Below are 25,403 nucleotides of genomic sequence, written 5' to 3' on the forward strand. Positions count from 1 at the left end.
CAGCAGTGAATTCCTTTGGCCTGAGAATGAAAATGAAATGGTTCTGAAGACCTAGAGAAAGGTGGGTCAGTTTACTTTATTCTGAAAATTGGCCCGAGGAAGAAAGGAAAGCCGCAGATGCAGAAAACGCTCCAGGAAACCTCCACCTTTGGAACATGCAGGAGGCGGGAAAGGTTGGAGCTCTCCCTCTCAACTATCGTGGGGAAATAAACTTCACCACGAGCTGCCGGACTGCACAGCAGCCTTCAGAAGCACCGAGGGAAGTCCCCTCTAGAAAGGCTCACTGGGTACGCACTGGCTCAAGGACCATACGAGCAGAGGGTGCACGAACTTGTCCCCTGGCCATTAATTCCTCAGTGTCCTTTAGGACAGCCTGGCGACTCAGCACTCCCGCCCTGGGCCGTCCATGCAGGCTCACAGAGGGCCTTCTCCTACTCCACCTGAACTCCATGGGGAAGGTCTCTGCCCTTTAATCTACAGGTAACCCAAAGCAGGTGCTCAAGGAATGAGACAGAACCACAAGGCAAAGGGGAGAGCAGGAGGGAGATGGGGAGCTGTCTCAGCTGGATCCTGAAGGTTAGAGAAAGTGACACTGTCCATGGGAGAAATTAGCATTTTTTAAAAATGCCAGCTCTGGAGTCATGTAGTAACCCTGAAATGACTAGGTTTGCCCTAGTGTCCTTTTACATCTGAATAGCTCACAGAAAACAAGTCATGGCCGGCCCCCAGTCACCTTCAGGTGGCTTCCCACGTTCTGGGCAGTAATTGTCTTGGCAGCAGAGGAAGGGCAAGACCCATTGTCACCAGGTCTCAGTCCAGCTAGTCAGCTACTTATCCACAGGTTTCATCCAGGAGCCGGAGCAAACAGTGTTTACACATGTCCCCAAACTCATATTTCTTACATAACAGAAACGTGTCAGCTGACAGGTCCATGTCTTGGACTGATTTTTACAGCGATACTTTTTTAGAGCTCTGGTTGGCAAGCACCCTGGGAACGTGGGGACTTGGCTGAAGAATTCCCTGAGCTAAATATTGACTTGATGCTCCAATGGTTTAAAAATAGAAAAAGTTACTTTAAAAAGGACAAAAATGACACACTTTCCAAACTGATGTTAATGTGAGAATGCAAACAACAATGCAAGAAAATGTATAGGAAGGGTTCCAAGATTTGAAAGAAAAATTGAGAATAGGCCTAGCCAAGCCAGAAAACAAGTAGCCTAAAAACTCTAGTTATTCCCTGTCCCCAAAACCCTTAAGAGGGGGCAACCCCACAGTGGGAATGGAACATGCTCCACAGGACAGTATTTTTACGAGAAATATGGCCACATTTGTTTTCAAGGTTGGGTGGGACGGTGGAGCCAGGAGACTTGGATTCTATGCTGCCTCTGGCCTTGACCTGCACAAGCCACTTCCCACCTGCCTCGGCCTCCTCACCCACTGAAAGAGACATTCCCCTAAATCGCTGTACAGACAGCATCACTACATCTCACGGTCAGTCCCTCTAGTCATTCACTTATTCACTAATTCACGTACCTGAACACCTGCTCCGGTGCAGGTGTGGAAGACCACAGTGAACAGATCAAGTGCCGACTTCCCAGAACCGGCATTTTAGGGGTCTGCACACATCCGGCCTTCCATAAGCTGCTGAATGCGGGAACGCTCTCCCTAGCACCAGACACAATGACCAGATTTCTCAAGCTGGACTCTTTCCTGGCCCAATTCCTTAGTGCAGCCTGCTGCAGGGAAGGTGGTGATGGTGACACTCAAGTAGGACGGTGCTGTGACCAGTCTAACAAATGTCACCTATTATTATTATTATTACATAGTCAGCCATTAAAGAATGAAAATTGAAACAAAATGGAAAGAAATAGCACTGGCATAAAAACTCAATTTCCTTCTTTACTCAGTAATTAGGACAGCATTTTATTCCAAAAATAGATTTGTATATTCTATGCAATGAGAGGAAAGACACACGTTGCAAAGTAAGTTATTAGACTGCGCGCTGCTCAAGCGCAAGCTCACCTCCTCTTCATCTCGGAACCTCGGAGCTGCGCACAGGCAGCTGCACAGAGAAGAGCACTGGTTTGCCGACTGAATAACATCGGCTACTGCTGGCTGTCACAGCTATACCCAGAGGCCTGCCATGCGCAGGAGCCTTCCACACTCCTCTTTAATATCCACTCCCCCTTTTACAGATGTGGGGGGGGGGGGGAGAACCAGTCACCGAGGTCAGCGAGTTAGGAAGTGGCGCCCCTGCACTGGGGACAGGGAGACTAGCATGACCTGGAGATGGGCACCTGCCAGTCCCTGGACTTCCCAATTCTCAGTTCCTTCCCTTCAAGCTGGCAGCCCTCCACTGCCTACGCCTCCTCCAACTTCCCATTCGGTAGCTATCTTTCTATTTTCTTGATATTATCCTTTTTAAAAAAATATATTTTGCCCTAACCGGTTTGGCTCAATGGATAGAGCATCGGCCTGCGGACTGAAAGGTCCCAGGTTCGATACCGGCCAAGGGCATGTACCTTGGTTTCGGGCACATCCCCAGTAGGAGGTGTGCAAGAGGCAGCTGATCGATGTTTCTAGCTCTCTATCCCTCTCTCTTCCTCTTTGTAAAAAAATCAATAAAATATATTTAGCTGCCTCCCGCACATTCCCTACTGGCTATGTGCCCGCAACCAAGGTACATGCTCTTGACTGGAATCGAGCCCGGGACCCTTGAGTCCGCAGGCCGACGCTCCATCCACTGAGCCAAACCAGCTAGGCTTGATATTATCCTTTGAAGTAGAAAAGTTTTAATTTTTATACAGTCCAACTTATCCATTTATTTATTTATTTATTTGTTTGTTTGTTTGTTTGTTTGTTAATCCTCACCTGAGACATGCTGAAGGGAAGAGAAACACTGATGTGAGAAACATCGATCAGTTGCCTTCCATTCATGCCCTGATCAGGGTCAAACTCGAAACCCCAGTATGTGCCCTGACCGGGAATCAACTGGCAATCTTTCAGCACACAGGACATAGCCTCAACCAACTGAGCCACTCGGCCGAGTTTCTTTTTTCCTTTTGTTGTTTGTTTTGGTGTCATAGCTAAGAAACCATTGCCTAATCCAAGGTGCTGAACAGTTACAACTGTTTTCCTCTAAGAATTTTATAGATTTAGCTCTTACACTTAGTCTCTGATTCATTTCGAGCTCAGTTTTATATGTGGTGTGGGGCAAAGGTCCATATTCATTCTTTTACAGGTAGATACCAGGTGGTCCCAGCACTAATTGTTCAAAACACTATTCATTATTCTTTAGCTTGACACTCTTGTCTAAAATCAATTGACCACAAATGTTAGGGATTCATTCTGTTCTCTTGGTTCTATCCTCATGCCAATACCAGTCTTGAACACTTGTACACGTTTTGAAATTGGGAGGTGTGAGTTCTGCTTTTTCCAAACTGTTCTGACTATTCTGGATACTTTGCATTTCCATATGAATTTTAGGATCAGCTTGTCGCTGGGCTTTTGATAGGGGTTGCACTGAATCTGTATATCAATTTAGGGAATACTGCCAACTTAACAATGTTAAGTCTTCCAATGCATGGATGTGGGATATCTTTCCATTAACTTGAGTTTACCTTTAATTTCTTTCAACAATGTTTTGTAGTTTTCAGTGTACAAGTCTTGTATTTCAAATTTATTCCTAAATATTTTATTATTTTTCATGCTATTATACGGAATTGTTTTCTAAATTTTATTTTTGGATTATCCATTGTTAGTCTACAGAAATACCATATAGTTTATATATTGATCTTGTATTCTGAAACTTGTTGAACTCGTATATATTAGTTCTAATAGTTTTTTATTAGATTCCTTAGGATTGTTACATGTAAGATCACATCATCTGTGAACTGAGATAGTTTTACGTTTTGCTTTCTGATCTGTATGCCTTTCATTTACCGTTCTTGTCTCACCGCCTGGCTAGCTGTGAGTAGCAGTGGTGAGAGCAGACACCCTGCCCTCAGTCCTCTTCACCCCGCTCTGTGAGTTTTCATCACGCCCTCTTTCAGGTCGAGGGCGTTCCTACCTTGAGGAGTGTTTTCATCGTGCAGGGAGTTGCACTGAAGGGATGTGCTCAGGTTTTTCATGTTACAGAACAGACATATCACCAGAAACCTAAGTTAACTTAGATTAAAACCCCTTGACATTACATTATATGTTTGGATTAGTTTGAAGCGTCAGATGGAGCCAAATAAAAATCTATTTTAAGCAACTCCAAGAAAATAGTTTATTCTCTGGCTCCGAGAAAAAGATAAATTGTGATACTAAAGAAACAAAAGAGACTGCTGGAACCTGAATCTTGGCCTCTCGCTTTCTCCCTGAACAACATGAGCTTCAGCACCCGCTCTGGTTTCTTTCTTCACAAACTACCGAACCCTGGGCTCCGTGCAGTCTCCCAGCCACTGAGCCCAACCTGCCAGTAGCACAGCCAGCGTCTACACAGATGCTGGGGGCTCAGGCTCCTGGATCTCCGTATCCCACTCCACCAGCGTCCAGGTGGCTGGGGTCCGGGGGCCTGACTGTGAGGATGGTTGGGGGTCTGGCAGCATATGGGGGCATCCGGAGTAAGAAGCAGACTAAGCAATGCCTGAGTGACCACCTGGCCTCCTACTTGGAGAGGGTGAGGAGCCTGAAGGCTGATACTCGGGAGACTGGAGAGCATAATCCAGGAACACGTGGAGAAGAAGGGACCCCAGGTCAGAGACTGGGGGCATTATTTCAAGACCATGGAAGACCAGAGGGCTCAGATCTTTGCAAGTTCTGTGGACAATGCCAGCATCATTCTGCAGATGGACAATGCACGTCTTGCTGCTGATGACTTCAGAGTCAAGTATGAGATAGAGTCGGCCATGCACCGACTGGAGAGTGACATCACTGGCTCTGAAAGTGTCACTTGGCTGCAGCTGGAGACAGAGATCAAAGCTCTCAAGGAGGAGCTGCTCTTCATGAAGAACCACGAGGAGGAAGCAAATGGTCTACAAAACCAGATTGCCAACTCTGGGTTGACTGTGGAGTTGGATGCTCCCAGACCTCAGGACCTCAGCAAGATCCTGGCAGACAGCAGGCCTAGTATGACGAGCTGGCTCAGAAGAACCGAGAGGAGCTAGACAAGCACTGGTCCCACCAGATTGAGGAGAGCACCACAGTGGCCACCTCGCAGACCGCTAAGATAGGCGCTGCTGAGGTGACACCCCTGGAGCTAAGACAAATGGTTCAGTTCTTGGAGATCGACCTCTGAAGACCAGCTTGGAGAACAGCCTGCGGGCGGTGGAGACACGCTATGCCAGGCAGATGGAACAGCAGGTGGGATCCTGCTCTATCTGGAGGCAGAGCTGCCCCAGACCTGAGCAGAGAGGCAGCACCAGGCCCAGGAGAACAAGGCCCTGCTGAACATCAAGGTCAAGCTGGAGGCTGAGATCACCACCTACCGCTGCCGGCTGGAAGCAGGGGAGAACTTCGGTTTTGGTGATGCCCTGGACAACAGCAACTCCATACACTCCATCCTAAAGACCACCACCACAGGATGTCTGGCAAAGTGGTGTCTGAGGTCAGTGACACCAAAGTTCTGAGGTGTTAAGGAGGCAGCAGAAGTGGAGCACCCCTTGGGGGGCAGGAGGCCAATAAAAAGTTCAGAGATCATTGGGGGGGGGGGGGGGGGAAAAAGAAAAGAAAAGAAAAGAAATACCAGAGAAAAAGATGGATGTCCCCAAAACTTATGTAATTATTTAAACCTCTGCATAATAAAATGTCATGTGGAAAGCAAATAAAGAAAAATGGATTCAACACAACTGACAAAATCTTATTACCTAAACTATGTTCAGGGCTGATATGAAGACTGAGGGGCCAAAGAAGCTGCCGCAGGTGAGCAGACTGGAGGAAAGACAGCTGGGCACCGACAGGAAGGCCCCCTGAAGTTCCGCCCGCTAAGCCAGGCCCGTAAGCAGTGAAGAGCCTCGCACAGTCCTGGCCCTCTCCTTTCTGCCTGTCATCCACCGAGAAGCATCCCACTGCAGCTACAGGACAGAGGGCACCTCAACCAGCCTGGCCCTAGAGCGACTGTGTGGAACTACCCCCCAGTGACAGGCACAGTAAGAAAGATATTTTTGTTATCTTAAGCCTCTGAGATTTGGGGCTCGCTTATTACTGCAACGTAACCTAGCCAAGTCTAACAGAGCAATTACCGTGTGAGGAAAATAGCTTAACTCCCTTTAAAAATGGAAATAACTTGCCCTAGCCAATTTGGCTCAGTGGATAGAGTGTCAGCCTACGGACCAAAGGGTCTCGGGTTTGATTCCTGTCAAGGGCACATACCTGGTTGCAGCTCCTCCCTAGCCCGGGCCCTGGTCGGGGCTCATGCAGGAGGCAATCAATCAATGTGTTTCTCTCACATCGATGTTTCTCTCTGTCTTTCCCTCTCTCTTCCACTCTTCCTAAAAACCAATGGAAGAATATCCTGAGGTGAGGATTAAAAACAACAACAAAAAAAGGCAGTAACTTATAAAAATAAGAAAAATTAAAATGACAATGCCAGTTTTAGTGGGGCTATAGGAAAATAGGAATGTATTCTAACACTGCTAATAGCCTTCATGGAAAAATCTGGAAATACAGAACAAGGCTGATAATAGTTACCGACCTCTGACCCAGCAGTCCCACTTTGGGGAATATGCCTCAAGCAAATAAACTCAAAGAAAAATTGCCTGAACAAAATGTTCATCTCAGTAATATTTATAACAGCAAAGACTGGAGACAAGTCAAATGCTCGTGAACTGAGAAAACATGGTGAGCTGACAGAATGGACGCCACACGGCCATTATAAAGGACAAGCAGGTGAGCTGTTTTATATGTGAAAGTGGGTATAAGCAAAGAAAAGCAGAGTATAGCAGCACATAGACATTCATTTCACAAACTTTAAAGGCAAGGACTTCCTTCTCTCGGTATTTTCATTTTTGTAGCCCAGTGAGGTAGACGCTCAAATATTTGCTAAGTGACTGAATGTCTGAACCAACAAATGACCAACTGTGTGTGTGCGTGGGGGAGGGAGGTGTATAAGGGATGGAGAAGACCGTGGTGATGCAGGAAGTCTCCTTAGCCTCATTTCTGTAAAGTGGCTTCAGTGGTCCATTTTAAGACGCATACATATTTGCACTGGGGAAAGGGAAATCATACTCTTTCTTCACATAACAAAGCTGGATTCATGTTCAAGAGAACGGGTCATGCATGACTTTACACAAAGAAAAACTCACTAAACTCCCAGCTCTCCAACACTAGGAAGGAGTCCTCAGCAGTGTTGCCTCTGAAGTTCAAGGAGAGGCTGGCAGGCCACCTGCCAGTGTTAGGCAGAGACAGAAGTGGGATCAGGCCCCCATGAGGTCGTGCCAAAGTGCCAGAAGAGTGGTGGACACACAAAGAAGACTCATCATTCAGACACCTGGACACTTTCTCAATTGACTAATATTTGTAATCATAGAACCTCCTTTCATAACTATAAACACCATGTGTCTTCCTTTGAACTAGTAGTTGCATTAATGGGGAAAATTTACCAGAAATTTAAAGAGCAGTCATACTAAGTTGTCTTTCGCCAGACACTAAGCCAGCTTTTTTAAAAAATATATTTTTATTGATTTCAGAGAGGAAGGGAGAGACAGAAACATCAATGATGAGAGAATCACTAATCGGCTGCCTCCCACACATCCCCCACTGGGGACCGAGCCCCAAACCCAGGCATGTGCCCTTGACCGGAATCGAACCCTTCAGTCCGCAGGCCGATGCCCTGTCCACTGAGCCAAACCAGCCAGGGCTAAGCCACCCTTGAGTAACTCATCCCAGGTTTCATCATATGAATGGGGAGGGGGCTGGAGTCCTTCTCACATCAATTCCCACCCGCACCCTCCTGATACTCACTTCCCCTTCTCCACAATGTGAGGGCGGGCTAGATGAAAAGGGTCTTTGCTGTTCTGATCTCCACCACTCTAAATATGGAAAAGGATATGACCTCTAGTCACCAAAACCTAAAGAGTATGTATGAGCCACAATTAAACACATTCAACAGCTGTGGCTTCTTCTGCCCCACATACGCAAGCCTTCTACGCTGATGGCCAGGCAGTCACATTCAACAAAGACTCACTTTATGGCTCTAAAGAACAAGTGTACATTGATTTGCCACCAAGTCAACCCAGGAGGAGTCCCAACACGTAAAGTAAAGCTGCCTGCCAAGGACAGAGCGGCGTTATTCCAACATAATTTTAGAATCCCTTCACACAAGCAGCATTACACACATTCTCTCTCTCTCTCTCTCTCTCTCTCTCTCTCTCTCTCTCTCTCTCTCGGAGTTGGTGGTCAGGGTTGGAGAGCACATGAGGACGTGTCAGCTCATCACCACCACTACCTCCCCCGTTCCCTTCAGGGTGTCCTGCATCCTACCCACAGTGCCTAAAACAAGTCACATAGATGGCCACAGATACGACAGCGTGTCTGATGAAGCTGTGGGGAACTGGGCTGTCGAATCGGGCACCTTCATTTCATCTTCACTCCCTGAGCTCTTGGTGCAGCTCCACCACCGCCAGCTATTAAGCTACATCAAACCCTTCCCAAGGATTCCTTCTCTCGGTCAGAAGCACTTGCCCAGTGGGATACTTCTTCCTTGAGCTGCAAGTTTTCCAACTTAAGACACACACTTAAAGCCTAAAAAAAGAAAAGTCACGTAGGCCCAGATGAGACAGAAAGGTTCTCTGGCAAAAGCAGAAGGGAAGCTATAGACTGGATCGGGAGGCTGTCCTTTGTTCAGGCAAGAAAATGGGGGCATTCACAGGGGCAGACGACAGGAGAAATGCTGACCCCTGAGAGCTGGCGGTCAGGAGGCCACCTCCGAGGTCTGCTGAAGCAGGTTCCCAAGATTCACAAAGGGCATATTAACAACTGCATGAGTCAGAGTGGCCTCGGGTCAACCACTTCAGCTCTTTCAACCCCTCCACTTTGAGGCAGTCCTTCCAGACGCAGGACTTCCTGTCACACAAAGGGCCTCTGTGGGCAGTTCCCCGCTGCCTCTTTTCCTGCAGAGCGAGGCACTTCCGAGGTTCTTCCCTCCCTCAGAGTCCTTCTGAGCGCAACTCCCTGCTGAATCCTTGAGAAAGGACTGCAGGCCGGCGTCCCTCACCTGAAAGCTAGAGGCAGCGAGAGAGTAATACCAAAGAACACGGCGCTCCCAGGTAAATCCAGGTCTCTGAAATGTGCATCTGCGATTCTTTAACAAGACATGCTGGTGTGCTTGCTGAATGGCCCAGTCACCTCACGCAAACTACTTAAGAGGTCTGTGACTGATACTGCTTATCTGTAAAATGGAATCCAATCTGCCTTCGAGGTTCTGAGGATCCAATGGCATCTGTCTGAGACGTGGCACAGTGCCAGTGCGGGGCCTTCAACAATCGGTCACAGTGCCAGGCTGATGGTGGTGACTACGGGCCAGACTCCGTCAAACAGGCCAGGCACAAACACTGAGCATTCCCCTTCCCACGGGGTTGACAGACACGGACACGACCTCCTCTAACACAGAGAGTGCAAGTATTCAAAGAGAATTCTGCACAAAATGCTATAGGAACAGACAGGGGGGTCCAGAAAGGGTGCACGGACTGACATTTCCGTGGGAACTCATGAGCTGGAGGGACAGGCACCTCAGGTAGAGGACCCTGCATGACAAAGAGAAGGAGGTACACACCAGTTCAGTGCAGGGTCACACAGGGCCTTGAGGCAGGTCCTAGGAAGTGGCTCTGGCTTCTAAGCAAAGGGGAGAGAGAATTTACAAAGGGCAGGGTGCCCATGGGCACATCGCTGGGTGCCAGCCTGAGTCACTCATTACACTGCAAGAAGAGAGACCTCTGCTCCGTCTACCTACCAGCACGTGCCGACCTGCCACCCACCACAAGAAGGCTAGGAAACCACTGACGAGAACTCACGCCCATCAGAGCTCTGTCAGGAAGTGAACGGCTCAGATACTTCTCAAGCAGTGCTATGAATATGTGCCTTTGAAGTTAAAAAAAGTCACACAAACCACAAAAGGATTTGGTTTTTAAGTAGGTGTTTATGCACTCAACTATGGTGCTACTTCCTCAAGAAACTATTCCGTTTCATTCAAATGTACAAGTTGGAGCCAACGTCTTCTGTTTTAGAGGACATAGGGCCAGTTTGGACCTGGTGTGACAAACTGATGACTAGTTCTAACCTGACAGTGATTTTATTTTTAAAAAGTTCATATAACATGAAGGCCTATCCAATAATTTGAAAAAATAAACAGGGCATCTACTTATCAAGCAACAATCTAAAACTGATGAGCTAAAACCAAGCATAATATAGCAAAAGTTTCCCTTAAACAAGGAGAACAGAGAGAGCCCATGGTTTGAACTAGCTGTGACAGCTACCAGTTTTAACTTGTAAGCCTCATTCTTCTCATTGATAAAATGGGGATAACCATGGCTGACTTACTGCTCGGGGAAGTTATAAGTAATCTAAATGGCACATTATATGTAAATGCCTAAACACACGAGGCACTCAGCAAATGTCCATCTATACCTGCTTGTCCCCATTACACTCCTTTCAGTCTCTCTGGCCATGACTCGTCCCATAGGGCACATGTCACTTCAGCAAACAAGACTTACATGCTCATTTCTCAGTTGTGCACTGAAAACTCCAGGAATACAAAACAAACGCCTGCAATATTAAGCTTCCTATATTTTTTTTTCATGATGCTACCTGCCTAATATACATTTCCAGTTACCAGGTTACAAAGAAGAAAAATTTATGCTATTTCTATTTATGATACAACTAGGGGCCCAGTGCACGAATTCATGCACCTTGAAAGGAACTGTGGGCCACAAGATTGTGGTGGGCACAGGGATGGGTCTCGGCCCATCCTCCATGGCCCCGCCCGACCCCTCCTGCCATGGTACCCTGTCTGCTGGCAGCCCCACTCCCCCCGCCACTGCTCCCACACGCTGACAGCACTGGCCCCACTCACACCCGCTGACGGTAAAGGAATTCAAGAGTGGTGTGAGTGGCGGCTGCTGCCCTGATCCCTTCAGGAGCAGGGGGAGGTAGAGAAGCCCTCAGGGGCGATCAGGACCAGCAGCTGCCGCTCGCACCCACTGACGGCGCAGAGCGATCGGGACCGGCACCAGGCGCCGGAAGCGGGTACGAGCGGCAGCTCCAGCGCTGGCTGTGGGTGTGAGCAAAGCTGTCACCGGCAGCAGGTGCGAGAGGCAGCTGCCAGCCTTGATTGCCCCTCAGGAGCAGGGGGAGGTGGAGAAGCCCTGAAGGGCGATCAGGGCCTGCAGCTGCGGCTTGCACCCACTGACAGCAACAAGCAATCGGGGCCGGCGCCAGGTGCCAGTAGCGAGTGGTGGCTCTGGCGCCAGCAGCGGGTGCAAATGGGGCTGGCACCAGCAGCACGCACAAACACCAGACAGGACTGTGGTGCATGGGAGCAAAGAATTTTCAGTAACCACCAAAGGCTCGCCCCAATGACAGCGACCGGCACCCGGCCTTGGTCTGGTGTCCCCGCTCACCTGCTCCACCATCCCGCTAAGGCCAATGCCCGCCATGTTCTGCATGCACCCCCTGGTGGTCAGTGCATGTCATAGCAACAGGTTGTTCAGTTGTTCTGCCATTAGGTCTATTTGCATATTAGGGTTTTATATATATAGATGCCCAACTAGCATAAATATTATCTAAGAAACCCTGAAAATGGCTTGGTTACTATCTTAACTTCAATTATAATACCAAACACAGACATAAACATACATATCACATACAAGTACATGCACAGATACCCACCATGCCTCCCACACCCTCTCTCTCTCCTTCTCTCCTCATAAACACCCTTTTTTTCTTGCTCTCTCTCTCTCACACACACATAGACACACACACACACACACAGCCTTTCCTTAATAAAACAGTTGTCAATTTGGCTGTCTTAATTAAGAAATAGCCTATGTCCCAAATTTTTAAACATTTCCAATAAAATATATAATTTATTCTGAAAAACTGGGTAAAATGCTAAGTCAAAACAATGTTTATTATTTTATGCATATTTCCCCCAATATTCTAAAAACATTTACTTTCTGAGTTCCAGAAACCTTGCTAAGAGCTGGGGGAAGGGAGTGAAATAAATCCATCATAAGACAGGGCTCTGCAGTCCATGAGCGCACAGTATAGCAGCAGGAAAGATAAGTCAAGGTCACATCTGACTAGGCTGGGAGGGAGGGAGGGAGGGAGGGAGCGAGGGAGCGAGGGAGGGAGGAGGAAGGAGAGGCCTGCTGCCTGCAGCCCAGTGAGTGTGAGTTTGAGGTGCTCCAGCTGGAAAGACAGACTGAGTGCACAGATACTCTGTAGTAGCTAAAACACCAAACACTTTAGCTTAATTAAAAATGCATGTTTAAGAGTGGTGCCTGCCCAGAAAAGAAGTCTGGAAGGCATAGCCAAAGTGTGTGAATTCTTACACTCAACAAAATGTAATGAAGGCGTGTGATGTGCCAGGCACAAGGGGTACAGGGGTGAAGGAGAGTGGGAAAGGCCCTGCTGACGGTCAGGCCCAGAAGACCTGAAGACAGACCAGTACGGAATGTAGTGGCAGGTGGGGTGAGGGTTGGGGCACACAGTGCTCAGGAAGATTTTCCTGAGGAGGGGACATCTGAGCAAATACTTGAACAAATGTTAACTTTTTCCCCTTCTCTGGATGGTGGAATATGTGAGTTTTGGGTTTTTCTTTTTGCGTACCTGTATTTCTTAATTTTTTCTACCCTAAGAATATACTAGTGAAGTTTTTTTAAAAGATATTTTTATTGATTTCAGAGAGGAAGGGAGAGGGAGAGAGACAAAGAAACATCAATGATGAGAGAGAATCATCGATCGGCTGCCTCCTGCACACCCCACACTGGATATCGAGCCCGAAACCCAGGCATGTTCCCTGACTGGTAATTGAACTGTGACCTCCTGGTTCATAGGTCGATACTCAACCACTGAGCCACACCAGCCCGGCCTAGTTGAGTTACTTTTGAAAATCTAAAAGGAAAATAAGGCACCACTAGGCACCTTCCACAATTTCCAAAGCATGAAATTCAAGCTTTTCCGGTAAAGGAACTCAAGTTCCTTATCTTCAAGTTACAGATAACTGGCTTGGGTATCACTTACATTCACTCAATCCCAGTGCCCACATGCCTTTCAGTCTGTCCTACAAAGTTCCCAGGCAGCACCTTCCTGGCTGTGTGAGAACTAGTAGGGTCCAGGGCTCCGAGATATGCACACCTGTTTCCTAGGCAACCCCTTTCTTCCCTGACTTTACTTCTCCAGTACAGACCTCTCCCTGGAGCTCCAACTCCCACATAACCCAGCCACTGGCTCAGGACCCTCTCCTGGGCATTTGAGAGACGTCTCAGACGCACTGCCCAACATTTACTTTCTGCTCCCCCACCCACCCACTCATGGGCTCCTACCCTAATCTTTCTCCTTCAGTAAACAGCTCCATCATCTACGCAGCTGCCCAGGACTCTGCCCGGGCGTCATCCCTGACTCCTCTCCTTCCCTCACACCCGACATGCCATCAGCTCCACCTTGAAACAGGGCCAGAATGTGGCCACCTCACACTACCTCTGTTCAGCTACCTGGTTCAAGCCACCAAACTCAAAACTTGCCAAGAGCTCTCTATCATACTTTCCTACCCTTCCCTCTCTGACCTACAAGACCCCATGCTATCTGGCCCCAGTTTCCAACTTCAGTCTCAGCTCCTTCCAATCCTGGCTCCTGACTCCTCCAGCCACCGTGACCTTCCTGTGGGTCACCAAATGCACCAGGCTTAGCCCCAACTTTGCATTGGCTACCCCTGTGCCAGGAACACCCTTCCTCCAACATCTGCAGGCTGTGCTGCCTGCCTTACATCACCAGACATCTGCTTACACATCACCTTCTTCTGAAGAAGGCCTCCCCTAATCCATCCCCATTCCTCTGACACTCTGCCCTAACACTTACCCCACAGGCCAACTTACATACTGTCTCTTTCCACTCACCAGAATGCAAGCTCCTGAAAAACCAAGTCCTTGTTCAACTTGTATCCTTAGCATTGATGTATAACAGGCATACAATAAACATGTCTGGAATTAATGAGTCAAGGAATGTGCTAGGCTCTGGAGCAAACACACGGTGTGACAGAACAGACTTCTGTTTTCAGCAGCAAGGAAAAGCAGGTATCTTAATGACTCTCCTGTTGCAAAATTTAAAAAGCTGAACAAAATATATTTACATCACTGAGTTGGCATAAAATAAAGAGAGATAGAGACACTAAAAACACAAATTTAAAGAAGCGACCACAGAATAAAAGTAGGTAAATCAGGTTTCTTTCTGAAATAACAAAGGAAGAAAAGATAAAAGAAAAATTAATAGACGTGGAGAAAAAGTGAAATCTAACTTACATCTAATGAAGTTCCAGAAAAAGATAACATCAAAAATGGGGAAGAAGCAATATCTAAAGATAATTTTTCAGACTAAACCACAAATCAAGGAAGCCAATGAACTCAAGCAAGATTTTAAGAGAGAGAGATCCATACCACAATTAAAGCGAAACTGTAAAACCTCAAAGTTATGGAACAGATCATAAAAGCAGTCAGCAGAAAGGTCACAAAGAATGGCACCTGAACTAAGAGCAAAAGTGAAAGTCAGAAGACAATGGAATCATATATATTATATGCTGAGTAACAATGACTGCCAACTAAGAATTCCATACCCAGCAAAACCAGTTTTTAAGAACAAAGAATTAGGCATTTTAAGACAGATAAAATATATACCACACCAAAAAATCTTCACAGAAAAGGAAATTTTAAAGAATATACTTTAGGCAAAATGAAATAATCTGAGGTGAAAAGCTTGAAGCACAAGAAAGATGGTAAGTGAATATACTGATAAATATATGGATAAGCCCACTGCACACGGCCCAGGCCCACGCAACCCGACCTTTGAACCATCGGGAGATAAGCAGGATGAAGAAACGACACAACACCCAGAGGAAAGACAATGAGGAATCACCAAGAAAGGAAATTAATGAAGTTGAAGCGTGCAACATGACAGAAAAAGAATTCAGAATAATGGTTGTACAATTCATTCACCGGATGGATGAGAAAATCAACAACCTATGCAAGAATCAGGAAGAAATGAAAAGTGATATAGCTACAATCAAAAACACCATGGAAAGTTTCAACAGCAGACTAGAAGAAGCAGAGGACCGAATTAGTGAGTTAGAAGATAAGGCAGAGAAACAAGCTCAATCTGAACAGCAACTGGAGAAAAAAATTAAAAAACAGGAGGAGAGCCTAAGGGAGCTTCGGGACAACATGAAACGAAGTAACATACGCATAATAGGGCTGCAAGAAGGACAAGAAGAGCAGCAAGGATTAGAAAATCTATTTGAAGAAATAATGACAGAAAACTTCCCAGATATGGGGAAGAAAAAAGTTACACAAGTACAGAGAGTCCCAGGCAAGATGAACCCCAAAAGACCCACACCAAGACACGTCATAATAACGATGGCAAATGTACAAGACAAAGAGAGAATCTTAAAGGCTGCAAGAGAGAAACAGAGAGTTACCTACAAAGGATCCCCCATCAGATTATCAAACGATTTCTCAACAGAAACACATCAGGCCAGGAAAGAATGGACAGAAATTTACAAAGTGATGCAAAGCAAAGGACTGAATCCAAGAATACTCTATCCAGCAAGGCTATCATTCAAAATTGAAGGGGAAATAAGAAGCTTCACAGACAAAAAAAGGCTAAGGGAGTTCATCACCACCAAGCCAGCAATGCAAGAAATGCTAAAGGGACTGGTGTAAAAAGAAGAAATAAAAAGCCCAGAAAGAAAACAGCCACACAAAAAAAGAAATGGCTACAAACAAGTACCTTTCAATAATAACTTTAAACGTAAATGGACTAAATGGTCCAATCAAAAGACATCGAGTGGCTGAATGGATAAAAAAACATGACCCATACATTTGCTGTCTACAAGAGACCCACCTCATTAAAAGGGACTCACACAGACTGAAAGTGAAGGGATGGAAAAATATCTTTCAGGCAAATGGAAATGAAAAAAAAGCTGGGGTAGCAATACTTATATCCGACAAAATAGACCTCAAAGTGAAGGCCATAACAAGAGATAAGGAAGGCCACTTCATAATACTAAAGGGATCAATACAACAAGAGGATATAACCCTGATAAACATATATGCACCCAATGCAGGAGCACCCACATACATAAGAAAACTCCTGGAAGACATCAGGGGAGAGATCGACAACAATACAATCATAGTAGGGGACTTTAATACACCACTGACATCACTGGATAAATCTGCTAGACAAAAAATCAGCAAAGAAACAGCAATCCTAAATGACTCACTAGATCAGATGGACTTAATTGACATCTTCAGAACACTTCACCCCAAAGCAACAAAATATACGTTCTTCTCAAGTGCTCATGGGACATCTTCAAAAATAGACCACATATTGGGTCACAAACAAAGTCTCCCCAAATTCAAGAAGATTGAAATCATACCAAGCATCTTCTCAGACCACAAGGGCATAATATTAGAAATAAACTACAATAAAAACAACCCAAAATACTCAAACACTTGGAAGCTGAATAGCATGTTATTAAATATTGATTGGGTTACCAATGAGATCAAAGAAGAAATTAAAAACATCCTGGAAACTAATGACAATGAAAACACAACAATCCAAAACCTTTGGGACACAATGAAAGCAGTCCTGAGAGGGAAGTTTATAGCTCTACAGGCCTACCTCAACAAACAAGAAAAAATGGTAGTAAATCATCTAAATCTACAGCTCAAAGAATTAGAAAGAGAGCAACAAGAAAAGCCCAGAGTGAGCAGAAGGAAGGAGATAATAAAGATTAGAGCAGAAATAAATGACATAGAGACCAAAAAAACAATACAGAAAATCAATGAAACCAAGAGCTGGTTCTTTGAAAGGATAAACAAGATCGACAAACCTCTAGCCAGGCTCACCAAAAAGCAAAGAGAGAGGACCCAAATAAACCAAATCAGAAATGATAGAGGCGAAATAACAACAGACCCCACAGAAATACAAATGATTGTTAAAAAATACTATGAACAACTCTACTCCAACAAACTAGACAACCTGGAGGAAATGGACATATTTCTAGAAAAATACAACATTCCAAAACTTAATCAGGAAGAATCTAAAAATCTCAACAGGCCAATAACTATGGAAGAAATTGAAGCAGTCATCAGAAAGCTTCCAGCAAACAAAAGCCCAGGACCAGACGGCTTCACAGGGGAGTTTTACCAAACATTCAAGGAAGAACTAAAACCTATCCTCCTCAGACTACTACAAAAAATCCAAGAGGAAGGAACACTTCCAAGCTCATTCTATGAAGCCAGCATCACCCTAATACCAAAACCAGGTAAAGACAACACAATGAAAGAGAATTACAGGCCAATATCCCTCATGAACATAGATGCCAAAATCCTCAACAAAATCTTAGCAAATCGGATCCAGCAGTACATCAGAAAGATCATACACCATGACCAAGTAGGATTTATCCCAGGGATGCAAGGATGGTACAATATCCGCAAATCAATCAACGTGATACATCACATAAACAAATTGAAGGAAAAAAACCACATAGTCATATCAATTGATGCAGAAAAAGCATTTGACAAAATTCAACACCCATTTTTGATAAAAACTCTCAGCAAGGTGGGAATAGAAGGATCATACCTCAACATAATAAAAGCCATATATGACAAACCCACAGCCAACATCATACTCAATGGACAAAAACTAACACCATTTCCCCTAAAAACAGGAACAAGACAGGGATGCCCACTCTCACCACTCCTGTTCGACATAGTACTGGAAGTATTAGCCATTGCAATTAGACAAGAAGAAGAAATAAAAGGCATCCAAATTGGAAAAGAGGAAGTAAAACTGTCCTTATTTGCAGATGACATGATATTATACTTAAAAAACCCTAAAGACTCCATCAAAAAACTATTAGACTTAATAAAAGAATTCGGCAATGTAGCAGGATACAGAATTAACGCCAAGAAATCTATGGCATTTCTATACACCAATAGTGAACTTGCAGAAAGAGAGACTAAAAAAGCAATCCCATTTACCATCTCACCAAAAAAATTAAGCTACCTAGGAATAAACTTAACTAAAGAGGTAAAAGACCTCTACTCAGAAAACTACAGGACGTTGAAAAAAGAGATAGAGGAAGACATAAAGAGATGGAAGAACATACCATGTTCTTGGATTGGTAGAATCAACATCATTAAAATGTCCATACTGCCCAAAGCAATCTATAAATTCAACGCACTTCCCATTAAAATACCAACGGCATATTTCACAGACCTAGAACGAACTCTCCAAAAATTCATCTGGAACAAAAAACGACCCCGAATAGCTGCAGCGATCCTGAGAAAGAACAAAGTAGGTGGGATCTCAATACCAGATATCAAGCTGTATTACAAAGCCACTGTTCTCAAAACTGCCTGGTACTGGCACAAGAACAGACATATAGATCAATGGAATAGAATAGAGAGCCCAGAAATCAGCCCCAACCAATACGCTCAATTAATATTTGACAAAGGAGGCAAGAACATACAATGGAGTCAAGACAGTCTCTTCAATAAATGGTGCTGGGAAAATTGGACAGATACATGCAAGAAAATGAAACTAGACCACCAACTTACACCATACACAAAAATAAACTCAAAATGGATAAAGGACTTAAATATACGACCGGAAACCATAAAAATACTAGAAGAATCCAAAGGCAACAAAATCTCAGACCTATGCCGAAGCAATTTCTTCACCGATACAGATCCTAGGGCATTGGAAACTAAAGAGAAAATAAACAAATGGGACTACATCAAAATAAAAAGTTTCTGCACAGCAAAAGAAACCATCAACAAAACAACAAGAAAGCCCACTACATGGGAGAACATATTTGCCAACATTATATCTGATAAGGGCCTAATCTCCAACATTTATAGGGAACTCATACAACTTAACAAAAGGAAGATAAACAATCCAATCAAAAAATGGGCAAAGGACCTAAATAGACACCTTTTAAAAGAGGACATTCAGAAAGCCAAGAGACATATGAAAACATGCTCAAAGTCACTAACCATCAAAAAAAAAAAAAAAAAAAAAAAAAAAAAAAAAAAAAAAAAAAAAAAAAAAAAGTAAAAAAAAAAAAAATATATGGATAAATCTAAACAGCATTGACTGCATGAAACACATCATCTAATTTTCAGAATTAAACAATTCAGGAAAGAAATACTGAACAAGTTGGAAGGAAGTGTGGAGTTAAAAGGATTTAAATCCTTTCATTAGTCAAGGGAAAAGTAAAGACATTACTTTAAATTTTGTTAAATGCGTTAAAATATCTAGGATAGCTACTAAAGGACTAGACAGAATTTAATTTCTAACTTAAGAAAAAACAAATGCAATGAAGGGGGTGAGGGGTAGCAACAGGATTCAAAACAAAAGAAGGCAAAAAACACTTCCTAAGTTACATAAATATCTAACCACTATGTTGTACACCTGAATCTAATATAATATTGTATGTCAACTGTAATAAAAAATAAATAAAAAGAATCTAAAAGAATATTTTTAACTCACCAGAAAAACTATAGCAACTAGAAGGCACCAGAACAAGAAAAGGCTGCATCTATGCAATACCATTCCTATTTATATTGTACTAGAGGTATTAGCCGATGCAATAAAGAAAATAGTAAAAGATGTAAGAATTAGAAAAGAAAGAAAACATCATTATTTGTAGCTGATAGGGTTTTAGCAAGCTTGATGGACTGCTGGGATTTCAGAGCTACAGTGCTGGGGGCTCTGTGCAGTGGGTCTCATTTACCATGAGGGAAATACCATTGTAATCCTCACTTGACAGATAAAGAAACTGAGACTCAGACAGGTGGAATATCTTGCCCAAAGCCCTCTGGCAAGTAAATGACTACTTTTGAAATTAAATCTCTCTGTCCCCAAAGCTTAACCACTATGCCTGCCACAGAGTGAGAGACAAATAATGAGGATACCACCTGCACTCTCCCAGACGCAAGGAGGACTGTGATTACAAGTGCAGTGGAGTACAAGGAGGAGATACTGACCTGAAGGAAGCCAGGGAAGAGAGCCTGAGGCAAGATCTGAAGCTTGCAGGGAATGGGTTTCTTCAGCATTTTGACTTGTCTAACAAAGACATCATGGACCGGATAAATAGGTTGGCAAAGCTTTTCCATGTCTTTCCCAATGCCAGCTGGAATCCATTTATTGACCACTGCTTTTAAATCATTTGCACCTCTCGGCTCATGATGTCCATCATCTTCTTCTGGATTCGGTGGACCTGCTGATGCTGAGCAAAGAAGTCTTCCGAATCTGATTGTTGCTTTTTTCAATATAACCAACACAGAGTAGATGAAGGAACTAACCACCAGTAGTCTTGACATCAATATGAGCTTGGTTTGCCATTTTTTGACCATGGAGCACATTCTGTCACGAGTAACATCCATGAGATGAAAATTAGGTAGTGTTTGCCCTGAACAGCCTCAGTAATTGTCTTGACTTTTCTAAATGCAACTTCATAGTTCTGGAAAGTGTAGCTCAGTGATTAAGCATGGACCCATGAACCAAGAGGTCACTGGTTCGATTCCTGGTCGGGGCCCATGCCCAGGTTGCGGGCTCAATCCCCAGTAGGGAGCATACAGGAGGCAGCTGATTGATGTTTCTATCTCTCTATCCTATCCCTCTCCTTTCCTCTCTCTCTCTAAAATAAAACATATTTTTAAAAATAACACAATCCTTGAGATCATCAGATGTGATTTTGGCTCCTTGAGTTCTGTGACTAGTGTTTTTCCAACATTTCGTATACTGAACACAGAAGGTGTTTTCATGTCATGTCACACCAATCTTCCTTGGAAAATGAATGGACTACTTCCTTTTTGGCTCCCCTTTTGCTGCCTTCTGTAAGGCACTTGTTCTTCTTGGGGGGGGGGGGGGGACCGGAAATAATCTTTTATTTTGGAAACAAATCAAAAGGGGGTTAGGAAATGAAGCACCTTAAGCAATGCTCTCTTGAGACTTCTTTTCAAGACCCCAGAGTCTTCACAGACATAACTTGGGCTCAAAAACATTTTCTTTCTCAGAGTCAAGAATGGCCAGCAAATAGTAGGGATTAGAGGATGAAGAGGGTGGGGAGATTGGTGCTGAGAGTAAGGCACTGCCCTGCCGGTGTGGCTCAAGCGGTTGATCATCGACCCAGGAACCAAGAGAATAAGGCACTGGTTCTTGCAGACCGCCATGGTGCTGCTCAGAGAGCCAACAGGCTCAAATATGCTATATTCTTCCTGACCTCCTTGCCTCTGCATATACTGTTTCTTCCATCTCTCGTGTGACTGAAAACCCCTGTCTCCAAAACACACCGCCAAACTGTGATGTTTTCCTAGCCTCCCCCATTCTTCACGGCAGAATGAGGTCCCTATAACTCTAGATGACTCATCACCCCCCCCCCCCCCCCCCCCCCCTGTGAGCTTCTCCGAGGCAAGAACTCGACAATCATGGATCTCAGGGCCGAGCACAGTGCCTGACACAGACTGACAAAACAGAACTCCTTTTTTTTCTTTTTTCTTTTTTTTAGAAGGCCAATTATATATTAAGTAAAGGAAGTCAGTTAAAATATTCTATACTTAACATAGGTATAGAGCAAAGCACAGGAAACCACCCAGGAGGAAGCTCGGTACAACAACAAAACCCAGAATGAAGACAATCCTTGGGAAGGTCAGGAAAGGTACTGACAAAGATGGTGTCGGTAACTTGGAAGTATCCAACATCATCAACATTAAGTCTCCAGGTACAAGTCTGACACCACCACCAACTAGACTAGAAACACAGTGCACACAACGACCGTGGTGGCAGCTGAGGCATTCACCGTCAAGAGGCAGATGAGGAAGGACCTGGCATTCCAGGCCCCGATGCACAGTGATGGGAAGAACGGTGCACACACTGGGCCTGGATTGCGCTGGTCTCCTCAGATCACAAGCAGAGCACCTCGTGTTCTTTGGGAACATCACTTCATGGAATTCATAACCGTGAAGAAACAATCATTTGTTTGCTTTTGTTAGGGTACCAGGGTCGGTTACACAACTTAGGGTGAAAAAAACCAGGTTTACAATCAGCAGCAGATAGGGTAGAAGAAGGTAATACAAAGAGAAGTCCAGCTCTTGACAGCAGCCAAATATTTTCTGTGTATTCAGTATAAACCATTCCTTGCAAGATGAGGTGCAGGATAATGAAGGTGTGGTTTCGGGTATGAAAAGAGGAAATGAAGCAATCTTAGCATGGCTCTCCGAGGGCATTCTGGAATTATATAGGGAAATATCTGTGTCTTCCCTGATCGGGCCTTTCAGGTAATGGGTTTTCGAGCAGCCACCCATCAGCACCAAAGCCCAGTAGAACAAGAGAACCAGATCCATCCTGGGGATTTTCTCTTGTTTAGATAATTTTCAGCAACAGCCCTGGCATTCCCCCTCCCAACAGTTATGGAGAATTCAAACAATGTCTCCTGTGCAGTGGCATGCGCCTGGCACACAGGTGACACCCAAAGCTGCAGCAGTCCTCACTGCTCCAGGAGGCTGAGTCTGGCTCCAGGAGCGACCAGCTGCACCATGCTGGTGCCTCCACGGCATACCCTTGAACTCTTTATTTTTAAGAAAAATCTCTCTCCAAAGCCCTTCGTGCTTGAGGTAGCTCATTATACACCTATGCCAAATGGTACTCACTTAGCTTAGAAATTAAATGAAAAGAATGAATGCACCCATGCAGAAAGGAACAATGGATCCAGCCAGCCAGCATCCAGGCGGACTGCCCCTCCAGGCTGTGACCTAATGGAAACGAGCCCAGAGCTCGCTCAGGTGCCTGCGTGTCCCTGCGTGTCCATCGGTGAGAGCAGTCAGGTGGTGGGATGATGACAGCTCATAGAAACCTCACATGATGATTTTTCATCAAGATGACAACTTCTACCATCCCAAATCAAACTCTTCAACATCAGCAGTTTACTGGATGCACCAAAGAATAAATGAAATGCCTTACAGTTCAACATTAAATACACAAAGATTTCTCCTCCCAAAGTGATCCTGCTGCTTGCCTGCATGGCCTCATGGTCTCATACATAACATTCTCAGAGGTAAATTAACAAAGTCAATAGGTATTTCGTCATTAGTTCACTGTGCCCTGTGCTATTTTTTTCTTTATGTGTCTTTTCTTTATGGAAAAGAACCATAACGAGAGCAATTCATTGTTCCTAAATTGCCCTGTGCTTCATTTATTTTGCTAAACTAGCAGTAGCAATATGTGTCAGAAACTTGAGAATCAAAGACAATTCAAGCCGAAACCGGTTTGGCTCAGTGGATGGAGCGTCGGCCTGCGGACTGAAGGGTCCCGGGTTCGATTCCGGTCAGGGGCATGTGCCTGGGTTGCGGGCACATCCCCAGTGGGAGATGTGCAGGAGGCGGCTGATCGATGTTTCTCTCTCATCGATGTTTCTGACTCTCTATCTCTCTCCCTTCCTCTCTGTAGAAATCAATAAAATATACTTAAAAAAAAAAAAAAAGACAATTCCAAACTGGGAAGTGCAACATTTAGCCTGTCAACTACATCAACAACATCATGTCAAGTAAGCATTTTTCAGCAAAATCATTCTCCCCTGATCTCCCTCAAGGACTTTGCTGCAGAGCAAATCCCGATGGGAAGCAAGACTGAATATGAAATTTAGTCTTCACGTTAACAAAAAGAAATTTTAAATCCTGTACTATTGTGATGGCCACTGGCAAACATTTCAAATTCAGAATACGTCCTGTTAGATTCTTTAAGTCATCCAGAAATAGAACAATATGCTTTGTGAGACCACATCAAGATTCATGTCTTATAATTCACAAATGACAGAGTCTAATGAGAAAAAAATTTAGGCCAGATTCCCAGGGCTGAAGGAAACGTTAAATAGACAGCTACTCTGTCATTTGGTATCGAGGCAGAACTGTGAGATGCAAATGCATTTAGACCAGCCTGGGGACACATGACTGCAGTGCCTTCAAAAGCAATCTCTACAGAAAGAGACCATGCAACTCACTCACTCATTCACTCAGACCTCTTTACCCCGCTCTAGGGCCTAGGATCTACCTGGGATACTGGGAGGCGTTTCTTCAACCTAGAGGAGGTTCTAAGGGCACCCTACAGGCCTGGAGAGAAGGTCTGAGCAGAGTGGACGTGAGGAAGACCCCAATGACACCACCAGCACAAACTCTGGTCCAACAGCAACCCGTCCTGCAGCCAAGCCAGCACCACATCCCCCCTCAGATCTTTAAATTTCACAGGCATACCAGAGTATACACTAATGTGGGCAGAAGCGAGGGGCAAGGAGGAATATCAAATACTACTTACTGACGGGGACAATTATATATTAATGATCTATTTATATATACATATTTATGCATATATGTTAAGAAGGCCAATTATATATTAAGTAAAGGAAGTCAGTTAAAATATTCTATACTTAACATGTACTGAAAATATAGGGTGTCCCCCCCAAAAAAAGGTATACACACTTTAACAGCTGTTAATTCATTTAAGTTTCACTCCTTTTCAGGTTTAACTGATTTGAAATAATGGGTGAAGCCAGACTAAAGCTTTGGACAAATAAAATTTATCCTAAAGTGCCACTAGACTTTTTTTTTTAATGGGGACACATAAAAGATAAAGTTTAAGGTACAAACCCAGCAACAATCAACAAACTGAGGGCACACAAATACTGAACGAAATGATTCTTGATGTTTGCGATTCCGCTGTTTCATGTTATCAGCAATGGCTGGACCAAAACGGTCATAAGTTTGAAAACAGGCATTGACAAAAAAAAAATTCATTTCTGTAGATTAAGTTTTGAAAAAGAACTGTATGTTAATAACCACTGACTTTATAATCATTTAAAGTGTGTATATTTTTTGGGACACCCTGTATATATAAGAATGATTGGGGAACAAAGGTGACTAGATTAGGGGAGCAGTGAACTTTCTCCATCCCTGAAGCAGGCTCCTCACCTTCCTTAGCCGGATGGGTCCTCTGGTTCACCAAATGCAAGCGGCTTCTCCGAGGATAATGACAGCACAGACGACCAGAACACCAGGAGGGAAGACACAGCTCCAACCTATTACATAAAAACAGTGCTCATGTTTCCTCCTTCAGTCTCAGGTTTTATACATTCGAATAGGTATAAAGTTATTGAC

The 25,403-nt window shown here is 44.4% G+C and overlaps 1 protein-coding gene and 2 pseudogenes across 2 annotated transcripts in view; 1 reads left to right on the forward strand and 2 right to left on the reverse strand.

Annotated features, from left to right (window-relative positions):
• The window catches only part of PACSIN2 (protein kinase C and casein kinase substrate in neurons 2), a 67,311-nt gene extending 42,021 nt beyond the window's left edge, over positions 1-25,290 (reverse strand). For both annotated transcript variants that reach the window (XM_014535114.1, XM_014535113.1), the window contains exon 1: positions 25,218-25,290. The gene's annotated coding sequence lies outside the window, so the exon portion shown is untranslated. The remainder of the gene's footprint in view (positions 1-25,217) is intronic.
• Positions 4,371-5,620, forward strand: LOC102243022 (annotated as a pseudogene).
• LOC102262024 lies at positions 21,775-25,303 on the reverse strand (annotated as a pseudogene).
• Positions 25,304-25,403: the final 100 nt, after the last annotated feature.

The sequence above is a fragment of the Myotis brandtii genome, unplaced genomic scaffold (genome assembly GCF_000412655.1).
Source record: "Myotis brandtii unplaced genomic scaffold, ASM41265v1 scaffold138, whole genome shotgun sequence".
NCBI lineage: Eukaryota > Metazoa > Chordata > Mammalia > Chiroptera > Vespertilionidae > Myotis > Myotis brandtii.